Source organism: Macrobrachium nipponense, chromosome 36, assembly GCF_015104395.2.
Source record: "Macrobrachium nipponense isolate FS-2020 chromosome 36, ASM1510439v2, whole genome shotgun sequence".
In the NCBI taxonomy this organism is placed as follows: domain Eukaryota; kingdom Metazoa; phylum Arthropoda; class Malacostraca; order Decapoda; family Palaemonidae; genus Macrobrachium; species Macrobrachium nipponense.
The window spans coordinates 49992861-50005344 of NC_087220.1; the positions used below are offsets into that span (position 1 = coordinate 49992861).

Here is a 12484-nt window from a genome sequence, read left to right on the forward strand (position 1 = left end):
AGAAAACGCAGTTTCCAAAATAGTAGATCACAACATGCTCCGCTTTTAATTCGTAGTTAATATCTCGGTAAACTATTAATTATTTGAGAATAAACTTTCATTTTGTATATGTAAAATATTCAGTTCTGATGCTTCCCTAACCCTAAATAAATATGACACTATAAAAAAAAAATAAGGTAAGGACTGGTAAGTCCATAAAAAAATTGTAACTTTTCAAATTAACATTGCTTAGGCCTATATTAAAATAACCCTAAGTTCAACCACATAAGTGACAGCCGAGTGTGGCTGTAAATTCGCTATAGGTATATTCAACATTTGCCCAAAACTAAGGGTCAGCATTTCTAGTCATAAAATGCGTGCGACTTCGGGCAACTGTTTCTATAAAACATAAATAAAATAAATATTAAAGATATTCTGCCTTACAAAAACTGTTATAATCTCACGACTTAAAAGCCACTGACAACCCTGCAACAAATGTGGGAGTGAGGTGATAATCGCTGTCGTCTGTCAACAAAGCTGATAAAACCGTAAATTAAAACTATTGCGTTGTGGTACATGCATTTTTCCATTAATACACACATGCACAATTTATGAACACACACACACACACATTACACAAAGTCGCCCAACTAATCTATTGAAATAATTAAGCGCCCAACTAATCTATTGAAATAATTAAGTTGTGACATACACACTTAACCATCCCTTGCTTACAAACACACACACACACACACGCGTACACACTTTATAAACACAAAAGCACACGAATGTTACACATACACACATCTCCTGGATGCATACACAAGCGCAACGAGGTGTCACGAGATCTGCTGAAGGCTATGTAGCCTATAGTAATGTATCACTATAGTAGCAGCCTACGAATTAAATAACAGATTTATTTCAGAAATTCGCTGTGATGTCAAGAAGAGGGACGTCAAGTTGTCCATTCATGAGGATACGAAATTATGGAGGTTAAGGGAACAATGCCAAAATAAAAAAAAATAAATAAATAACGCCACGGGTCTTGGACTGTACGTATGCACTAGAAGCAAGCGATCGCTCTTCATCACTCGGTTCGAACGCATAGGATTCCTGCTGCATAAATAAAAAAAAGTATGAATATATATAATTGATGCATCGTCGCGCCAAACCGCTTACCTTATGTCAAAGGCTAGATTCGAGTAATTGTTCACGATATGGGGGGACAAGGCGTAAGATGAACTTGGCACTATCAAACTGATGTACACATCACAAGGTCTTCTCCTCTATTGACTGTGTACGAAAGCCTCGTCGTAGCTTATAATAAAACCCAACAGCAAAGAGGTCCGTTGCCAGACGGACGATCTAGCTTTTCTCAAGATATCCCCTCTCTTGAACGCTGACATATTTTGTCCACGATGGATTTGTTCATATAATTGTTGAATTTATTTATAGATAACCGTCTTTTTCTCTAAAATACCTTCCCACTCACTTGGTAAGACACTCTAACTTTAGTCGTTTCTGCTAGGTGCTGCCATTGCTCCTCTTACGTCACTCTCTGTTTACAAAGACTTCGTACTTATGAAATTAATTATCTTGACTAAATCATTTTCATTTAAGAAAGACTATATTCTAAATTATTTTTCAATGATATTTTTTGAAAAAGGTAAGTTATTCCGATGCAAAATGTTACGAGTAAAAGTCTTATCTGTAGGATGATGCAATACGAAATACGTTAGTGTTCACTTATAAGTAACAATTTATTTGTAATGAATCTTAGCCTAATGTATCTTTTACATACTACATTTTGATTAAGTTTTATTTCAAGAAGGGAAAAATAAAACTGTTTTATCATCTGTTTACACATATATAAACAATTCAGGGATCTAAAGGAGTAATATTTAATTCATTGCAGCTCTTGTAGTTTTAAATTCCTGATAACAATATCTCATAAAAATGCAAAACATTTTAATTCTAAAGATTAAAAGCTCGTGAAATTTTCTTAATAACCATTCTTCTTCTGCTTATATATATATATATATATATATATATATATATATATCATATTAAATGTTTCTTTCATATAAAAGATGAAAATAAAACAGAAGGCAGGAGATTAACAGGGGAAGAGCACTGTGGGTTTGCACAAAGAATACCGTGTTGACCAAGCGTTGCGAATACAAAAAAAAAGTTATCTGAAAAGTTTGACTCTAAAGTGACAAAGATATACAGTTGTAAATGAAGAATGTGTTAGAATATGAAGACTAGAGGAGTGTCTGTTTGTTTGTTTGTATGGTGTTTTTACGTTGCATGGAACCAGTGGTTATTCAGCAACTGGACCAACAGCTTTACGTGACTTCCGAACCACGTGGAGAGTGAACTTCTATCACCAGAAATACACATCTCTCATTCCTCAATGGAATGGCCGAGAATCGAACCCGCGACCACCGAGGTGAGAAGCAAACACCAAACCATCCACGCCACTGAGGCGCTCTAGAGAGTGTCTGGTTTGCTGTAAATGTGGCCCAGAGACAAGGGTGTGTCATATCTCCTTGGTTGTTTCATACCTTTACGGTTGGAGTGATACAAAAAGGTCAGCATTAAGAAAATGGTTGTCAAATGGAAAGTGGTATGAAGGATGTATCAGTGTCTTGAGGTGGTTTGGTCTTGTGGGAAGACTGAAGGATGTACCACCAGAGAAAAGTTTGTGAGAGATGAAGACTTAACGAGGCGTGATCCGATCTCCAGCTTACTCGGAACGTGTGCAAGGTTTTTTTCCCCCTCATGCTTAAATTGTCTACAATTCCTAACTTTTAACGTAAATTAAAACATGCTAAAATCGATGGCCAAGTTGTACCTTTTTTCACTAACGAAAATTAAAATAAATACACTTTATTTTATTACAATAATGTTTCTGTATTATTTATCATACACATTATTTATTTTGTAAATTTTCATTCTAATGAATAAATCATACACATCCTTGAATAAAATTGCTCTATCTTTAACTCAATGAAAAAAAAACTTCCGGACTCTTTTAGGCTCATCCTAAGACCTTTCCTACCCCCAACAACGACAACAACGACAACAACAAAGTTAGTTTGAAGGCTTACTCCCCGAGTAAGCGAAAATCGGTGCGGCTGACGTTTTGCTGATGAACCCTTCTGCGTAGGCCTATGAATCCCTTGTTGCTATGGAAGATTTCTTCAGCTATCCGTAAATGACTGATGCTTTGTATTCCCGACGATGCCCGCTGCTTTGGCATTTCCTGCAATATCCTGTGTCCTTGGGCATGCGTCCTCCGGAGATGGGCTGTACTGTAGCCAGAACGAATGAGTAATACCCTCATCATTCTCCTACTGTTTCTGGCAACATTGTCGGAGGGAGGTTATTTCTGAGCCACTGCGATGACTGATGAGTATGACAGAGTTTCTGTGAATTTCTTGCTTATTTTTATTTGGGGGAGGTGGAGGGGATGGAGGTCTGGATTTTGGGCTTTGTTCGGAGGAATATTCTGTAATGACGGTCACTGCTTTTCTCCTGGGAAGCTATGCCTACCCATTTGTTATCGTTCATTTATTAGGCTTATAGCAGGATACTTTACGATGAATTTTCATTGTACCTTAGGGGTATTAATCGTGTTTCATTTAATTTTATATAATATATATTTTCTTATCACCAGATATGTTAGAACATGTAAAATTAGCATGTTCCAAGGCATTAATTAGATTGCTATCCCTTTGAACTGTCAGCGCATAAAAGTTATGCGTTTTGTTGCCAAAATCCGGTGAGCACTGAGATGTAACCACTGCATTTTAATGTGCTTGAGTGGGACCTTGAAAAACGCAACAAACGCAAATAAAGTTACGATGGGGGTTGGGTGGCGGGATAAACAGGCAGGCAGACGGCCAGCCAGCTGTGTCTCGTGTTAACGGGGGTATTGCATACGCTGGAAAATGTTGCCAGAATGCACATCCCCAAAGAACCCTTTAACTCAGTGCATCTGGAGTCTTTTCTTCTTCTTTCTTTTTATAGCACTACATCCGTACATTTTATGGAGGGGTTGTAGGGAGGGCTGCGGTAAAAGGCGTTCTCAGTCTACAAATGACAATAAATAGTCCTCTGCATCTGCATAATAACGTGCTCGATCAAAGGCGATGTAAGACCTACTTATACATTCCATTGCAAAATGGAATGAAAATTGGACGAGGGTGTAAGCAGAATAAATAAATATTCAATATGGCAAAATTAGTACCATGCGAATGATGCTGATTTATCTATAACAAATATTTTTCTTATTTGACCATTTCAGGTTTTTTTCCTTGCATTTACTCTTGTTGATATTACACACACACACACACACACACACATATATATATATATATATATATATATATATATATATATATATATATATATATATATATGTGTGTGGTGTGTGTGTGTGTGTGTGTGTGTGTGTGTGTGTGTGTGTGTTAAATTTTCTGTTCTTTTCTTTTTTGAATCAGAGGACCACTCGTAGCGCCCGTTATACCGTGGTTCCGCTTAATGCAGTTTGCATCTTCCTTACAACCGAAGCTGAAGAACACACACACCCACACCCAGAGAGAAGAGAGAGAGGAGAGAGAGGAGAGAGAAGAGAGATAGAGAGAGAGAGAGATAGAGAGGAAAACTGCACCGGTGGGACTTGGGGAGGAAGAAACTAGAATACGTTTCCCGCCTCCGGCGCATCACGTGACTTTCAGACTTGAACGGAGCATGTTTACATGTCGTGGATGAGAGGTGAACGATAATCGCCCTAAAATATTTCACCCCACCACTTACTTTGCCGTTTATTGATATCTCTCGTACGTAAAGTCATTACAATTATTTTCAAGCATTCACCCGGACTTGCATTTTCGGTCTGGAGAAGCAGCGCAAAATACTGCGCATTTTAGAAGCCAAATATAGAATGCAGACCATTTTACGCTAAAACGTTTTGAGCACCGAGTACCTACGTATTGAGAGCATTCTGGATGGGGTGGGATGGGGAAGGGTGGGGACCGGTCTGACCGACCGCCCGACAGTTCAGCGAATATTCTGCAATATTGCATCATCCAGTTTGGATATATTTTCCCTACTCTGTTCTATATGTCTGTCCTGCCCTTCTATTTCATGTTAAATTTTAGAAACTCCAGTATGTCCATGTTTAGTATACATTTCATAGACAGGTGTAGTCATGACAGATTCGTTTTCTGATATTGATATATATACATATATATATATATATATATATATATATATATATATATATATATATATATATATATATATATATATATATATATATATATATATATATATATATATATATATATATATATATATGTATGTGTGTGTGTGTGTGTGTGTGTGTGTGTGTGTGTGACTATAATAGTCGTTAGACCTACTTATGCTGGTTAATGTTATTATATAGATAATTTCAAGGATATATTAGTAAAATTGATTATTATTATTGTTGTTGTTGTTGTTGTTGTTGTAGGAACAAACCCATAGTTATGTACGTATATATGTATAGCTACATGTATTTAAAGATAAAATCTGTACAGAGAGCTTTCGGGAATCAGATATGTACAGATTTATCTTTAAAAATGTATGTATACATATGCACAACTGTGATTTTGTTTCTCCATTTCAAGAACCATGCTACTAAGAGCATTTTATTATTATTATTATTATTATTATTATTATTATTATTATTATTATTATTATTATTATTATTATTATTATTATTAAGAAGATGAACCCTATTGACAGGGATTAGATTTTTATTCACGTGGAAAGAAACCAATTGGTTACTTAGCAACGGGACCTACAGCTTATTGTGGGAGCCGAACCACATTTTATCGAGAAATGAATTTCTAATCACCAGAAATAAATTCCCCCGGTTCTGCATTGGCAGCAGCTGAGATTGGTAGACGAGTACGCAACCGACTCATGCAATGAGGAACTGAATGTAAGTACTAATAATTATATCAGTTTCAGAAATGGTATTTAAACGTCTCTCGGTTTATCATCAAACTTCACATTAACATTATTGGAAACCAACGCAAGATGATGGAGCGCCTCAGTGGCGTGATCGGTACAGTCTTGGCCAGCCACCTCGGTCCCCGCGAGTTCGATTCTCGGGTATTCCATTGATGAGTTGGAGTTGCGTATTCCTGACGTGGTTCTGAAGTCACGTGAAGCCGTTGGTCCCGTTGCTGAATGACCACTGGTTCCATGCAACGTAAAAACACCATACAAACAAACACACCAAAACAAGATGACCTTTGCAATAGAAATAGATAACTTCCTGACGCTGTGGTTGAACCAAGGGCTCTCAAGAGAAAGGCTAATGGGCTACCAAATGACCCACATGGGTCACACAAAAAGTTGGAACCTAAGCACTCACACGGTACCTAAGTCTTTACCTGATCATGTTGCAACGCCTTGAAGACCATTCGAACGCAATGCTTATCAGCTGAGTCGCAGGTTTGACCAGGTAAAGTCTTAAGGCCCCCAGACACTGAACGACTGTCTAAAGCACTGTCTGCATCGCAAAAGTGGGCGGAGCTTCGTGTCTGAACGATCTCAGCGGGAATCTGTCACGACCAGGTTGCTGCTGGATTGCGACTGAAGTCTGTCATACACAGATCATTCAATGTATGGGTTTGTCTGCCGATATAACGCTGTCGCGCGCAGCTCTTCTAGAGACGATGCCATGTCTTCTCCAGACAAAATCTTTGTTCAGACTGAAATCGGTGCGGAGATCGTTCATACTGTCTGAATAGTGTGTGTGTGTGGGTCGATAACGACAATCGTTCAGTGTATGGGGGCCTTTAAGCACCGTTTAAGTACTTTGGTTCCGAATTTGCCATGACCTGTGTGGGTCATTTGGCAGCACCCTTGCCTTTCTTTCCAGAGTACTAGATTCAATCTCTATATCAGGAAGTTATTTCTATTGCTCACTGAGATAGTGTGTTGGTTTCCAGTAATATCAATGATCAAGTTTAATGTTGAGACCAAGAGAGACTTTGAGACCATCTGTAAAATCGAATTAATTTTATCCTAGAATTTATTTATATTTCGAGCTTAGCATTTAGATAGAAAATAACTTTTGCTAATTAGGAATATTTTAATCATCTCTTCTATTGTATTAGAGAGAGAGAATTCTCTACTGAAGGCCGCCACTACCGTTCAGTTATACCTGCACAGTTAGCCTGTACAGGCAGGACTGAACCCATTAACTTACAGGTATAACTGAACAGTCAGCTTGTGCAGTTATAACTGAATGTTAGTGGGTTCAATTCAGCTTATAAGAGCATTGTCAAGTGGAACATTTTTTAAAATATTTTTTCTTTAGATTAGGAGACTATCCATTTAAAAAAAAGTAAAAATAAGGAAACAGAGACAAGTGTTCCACAATTGTGCGTGGAGTGGAATGGAGTTCTCTAGAGTAATATATAATCTGTTGCTTTTTTCTTCGAAAATACTTATCGTTTCTCTGAGTCTCTGGAGAAAATAATCACTGATAAGATCTGGAGCTAAAATTCCCTCCTTCAATTACTGCAATATTTCGTCGAAGGATTTCGAATTTCTCAGAAAATGAAGCTCTTTTATTTTTTGTTTTATCAGTTATCCACGAAGTTGCCAAAGGTTTCCAGGCGGAAAATACCTATGCATGGTATATAGGACAAGGGCTTCCAATAGGAAAATACCTACCATGATTACCAATATCTTTCCATGGAAAAGTTGCCAAAGGTTTCCAGGAGGAAAATACCTTTCCATGGTAAAATTGCCTATGATTTTCAGGAGGAAAATATCTTTCAATAGTAAAGTTGCCAAAGGTCTCTAGGAGGAAAGCTCCTTTCCATAGTATAGTTGCCGAAGGTTTCCAGGAGGAAAGCACCTTTCCATGGTAAAGTATAGTTGCCAAATGTGTCCAGGTGGAAAATGTCTTTCCATGATGGAAGTTGCCAAAGGTTTCCAGGAAGGACTTATCAGATATAGTATTCAGCACTGGCATCAAAATGATCAACTATTTAGAAAAAATAAATTGACCCAGAATCCAATATTTTTTTAGATATCAGATGGTACAGCTTACTCTATCACCACATTATATATACATACACACACACACACACACACACACACACACATATATATATATATATATATATATATATATATATATATATATATATATAGCAATAACTTGATCACGAAGTATATAAAACGTGATGCTATGTATAAATAAAGGTGATGCCACGGAGGGAAATGGAAAGACGGGAATGCCAAGATCTTTCGGCCTACACGACCATTTACTTAAGGCATTCCCGTCTCTCTATTTTCCTCCGTGGCATCACCTTTACACACACATATATATATATATATATTATATAATAAACAAATATATAATATATTATATATATAATAACATACATAAACACCATTACATACATAGAGAGAGAAAGAAACAAGAAATATTCTCTTGACTTTTCATAGTCCTAACTGATCAATACTCAATTAGATGTTTTAGACCATTCAACCTACACCCGATAAGATAAGGAACACCTGTTTTATCTTTTTATTTCTAGGCTTCGGGTGCCAGTTTTTCTATTTTCAACTTTTTATTTTTTTAACGAAACGTGATACAACTTTTCCAGGAAAAGTGACGTCGAGCAGGAAAATAGTTACTTAAAATTATAAGTTTTATTTATCTACTTATTTTTTGCGATGAATGTGTTTTTTCAGTCTTTGTAATTCACAAGACATACATGCAATATATCATATATATATATACATATATCTATATATATTATATATATATATATATATATATATACATATATATACTCGTATATATAGATAGATACTTTTTTGAGATAACATGATAAAAAATTATTACTCGGCAATATCCACACAGTTGCTGAAGTATCATAAAAGATATTTATCATAATAATGGTACTAACAGTCATGATATTGAGAATATAAAAAAAAAATAATAAGAATTATCACAATTAGTGAACATATTGTATATAATTATTGCATATAATTGAATTCCAACTAGGGACCTTTTGTGGTTTACGGTAGTCAGGTTCCAGCATTGAAAGGGGCAAAACTCTATACTGATAATATTCAGGGTAATAAAGGAAAAAATAAAGGAAAATGCCAGCAATAACAATAATCGTAGCACTATTATAATAATGACTACAGATTCTGGGGATGAAACTTTTAAGTCATTTAGGGAAACAAACGCCTCATTTTCTCATCTATCCGACAACTTAGATCGGTAGATCTAAAGGGTACTTATCCGCCGCGGCCTAGACTATGGCAGTTGCGGGTTTTCTATGCAGTTTTACCTACTGAACAAGAATTTTAAGTAATATTTATTCGGACGACTGTAATTAACCCCCTAGGGGCCAGTACTAAACACGGCGAAATACATTGGACGCCCCAATCCCTAGTGGATGTCGTATCCGCGGTTACGTTCCTTGCAGTCCGTGCGGACTGCTTCTGTAGAAATACCCTTAGATCTTCTTCTGGCCTCACTATACTTCACCATACTTAGGATGCTTTGTATGAGCGAATTGGTGCTGTTTCTCACTCGGGTCATCAGACTGGACATTGTTCGCCTCACAGTGATTCTTAAATGGTCCAGGCGGTTTTCTGTGAACATCTGCGTGGCGTCTCATGGTCTCTCGGGTACATACTATAGTAGATTCACATCAACCGTGCATTTGACATCTAGGCCAGTCCCTTATACGACCCTCCTTATTGGCTGTTGATAACCCAATCACAGGGCTGGAAACCCTCAGTCTCTCTCGAGAGAGTTCACATGGGCAGGATGTATGTTCCATCCCTCTATAGAGATACGTCTTTCACAAGTATCCCTGAAGAGAGGTGGAACATACACCCTGCCTATGTGAACTCTCGAGAGAGACTGAGAGTTGGCTTATTATCAACAGCCAATCAGGAGCGTCGTAAAGCACTGGCCTAGACAGCAATGCAAGGTTGATGTGGATCTACTATAGTTCGTCCAGAACACCATAGATACTGAGTCCAGAGGGAACACACCCATAGATACTGAGTCCAGAGGGAACACACCCATAGATACTGAGTCCAGAGGGAACACACCCATAGATACTGAGTCCAGAGGGAACACATAGTTTATGATGCCTCTGAGTCTGTTCTGAGTCAGCCGCATCTTTTAGGTCGTTAGTGATAAAATGACCCAAGTAGGGAAATTCGTGGGCGAATTCCAGCCGATGATTTCCGAGGAAAGTTTGTTGCATAATAGAATCTAGGCCAAGCGCTGTGGCCCACGAGGTCATTCAGCGCTGAACAGGAAATGGACAGGAAGAGGGTCTGAAAGGCGTAATGGGAGGAAAACCTCAAAGCAGTTGCACTGTGGAATAATTATTAGAGAAGGTTTAAAGTCAGATGAAAGGAAGAGAATATGAGAGGAGGTACAGCAAAAGGCAACGAAAGTGGTTGCAGCTAAGGGGCCGAAAGCACGCTGCAAAGAACCTTAAGTAATGCCTACTGTGCACCGCATGAGGTCCACTGATGGCACTGCCCCACTATGGGGGAAGAAAATTTGTGGTTCTGCAATTAGAGACGGGGTGCCGATCCTGGCCGGTTTCGACTTTATTTCCAAGCCATTGACGAAGGACTGATACATTGTATTAAAAGTCACAAAATATATATATAGGACGACAGAGACCGTACTGACGAACACACACACACAACCGTTTGAGAACCGCAGAGTCACCCACAGGCGGGTGTCAAGGTAGGAGTAGCCTTCAAAACCCATTTGGCTAACATTCACAATATACTCTCAGGGGACAATACCGGTAAACGTACCCATAACCTATAGGAGACTACACATCCACACCTGACAGGTGTCAGGGGGGGGGGGGGGGGGGAAATCTCGTTAGCACTGTTGCCCCTTACTGTGTTTACAAATATGATAGATAATTCCTATTTGCATACATCTCTACTGCCTGCCTTAAAATGTAGGCAATTTACAAATTTCTTTGGGTGTCAAAGGATCAAGTTTATACATCCCTTGACTGATAGTCATATTACGGCTGTAACTTTTTAAAGCTAGATTCAATGATATTCCTTTCTATTGCATTGTTAGAATACACAATCCTTTTTGTCCCTCCCCAGTCAACAGCATGATTGTTCTCACTAACATGTACGAAAACACCACTGTTCCCCTGTGCATATCTCACACATTTTTTTATGTTGTCCTATTCTCTTTTCCAGTGCTTTACCCGTTTGGCCGATATAAAAGTTCGTCGCGAGACTTACGTAGTACTACATGGAACTTTATATACACATCCTTTAGTATTGTCGGGAGAGTTCTTGATAAGTAAACGTATCATTCACCGGCGACCGCAGCATATTTTCCAAGGGGGACAAATCTTAATACATACTTATGGCCCTTTGAACTAGCAGGTTAACCCCAAAAATGGTATCACCGCCTGCATGTCTAGTCCACTGCAGGACAAAGGCCTCAGATATATCCTTCCACTCCCATCTGTTTATGGTCTTTCTATGCCATTCTATACCGGCAAATTTTTTAGGCTCGTCAATCCATCGTCTTCTCCTTCCCCTGCTCCGTTTGTAATCTCTAGGGACCTATTCTGTTATTCTTTTTGTCCATCTGTTATCTGACATTCTCATTATATGTCCTGCCCACGCCCATTTTTTTCCTTACTTGTTGTTAGAATATCTTCTATTCTAGTTTGCTCTCATATCCATGTTGAAATCCTGGAGAATATATATATATATATATATATATATATATATATATATATATATATATATATATATATATATATATACTCCAGGATTTCATGGGGGGCCCACTTGTGGGGGGAGGGGGGGCAAGTGGAACCCCCTTCCCAACGTGCGGGCGCCCATGGTTTCATTGTTTTTAAAAGCGACGTTTAACACAAGAAATCTTTCACATAATAATTTGCAAGGCAGTACAAGCAAATTTATTGTGTCGTAAGGTTCTTTTTGCTTTTGATACATACATAGTCTTCTTTGCCTGTATGCCTAATTTTCGAAGTAGTAATAACAATCTTTGAAACGGCTACCCAACGCGGTCTATATCACCTACGCTTGCACATAAATGCACAAACGGAGCTTAAAAAGATAGAACAAGAAGAGGAAGAGGAAGAAGAGAGAGGGAGACAGAACAGAAGCTAGTCCTATCTCTTGTTTGAACGCAACTGCACAAACGGAGCTAAACAGATAGAAGAAGAAGAAGAAGAAGAAGAAGAGAGAGAGAGAGAGAGAGAGAGAGAGCGCAATATTATCAAGGTCTTCTATTTTAAAAAATATAAAGGTTCTGATATGGGAATCTATTCCACGAAATCAGCTCAGCAGGTCCTTATCATCCATAAGTCCGGTTCAGTTTTTTTTTGGGCCTTTCAATCGATCCGTTGTTTTAACAGTTTGAAGTTAT

At 38.1% G+C, this 12484-nt stretch overlaps 1 protein-coding gene across 1 annotated transcript in view; it reads right to left on the bottom strand.

The window, feature by feature from the left end:
- Positions 1 to 1308, bottom strand: part of LOC135203626 (uncharacterized) — a 44966-nt gene extending 43658 nt beyond the window's left edge. Inside the window, exon 1 of the mRNA XM_064233461.1 lies at positions 1159 to 1308. The gene's annotated coding sequence lies outside the window, so the exon portion shown is untranslated. The remainder of the gene's footprint in view (positions 1 to 1158) is intronic.
- Between the last annotated feature and the right edge of the window lie 11176 nt (positions 1309 to 12484).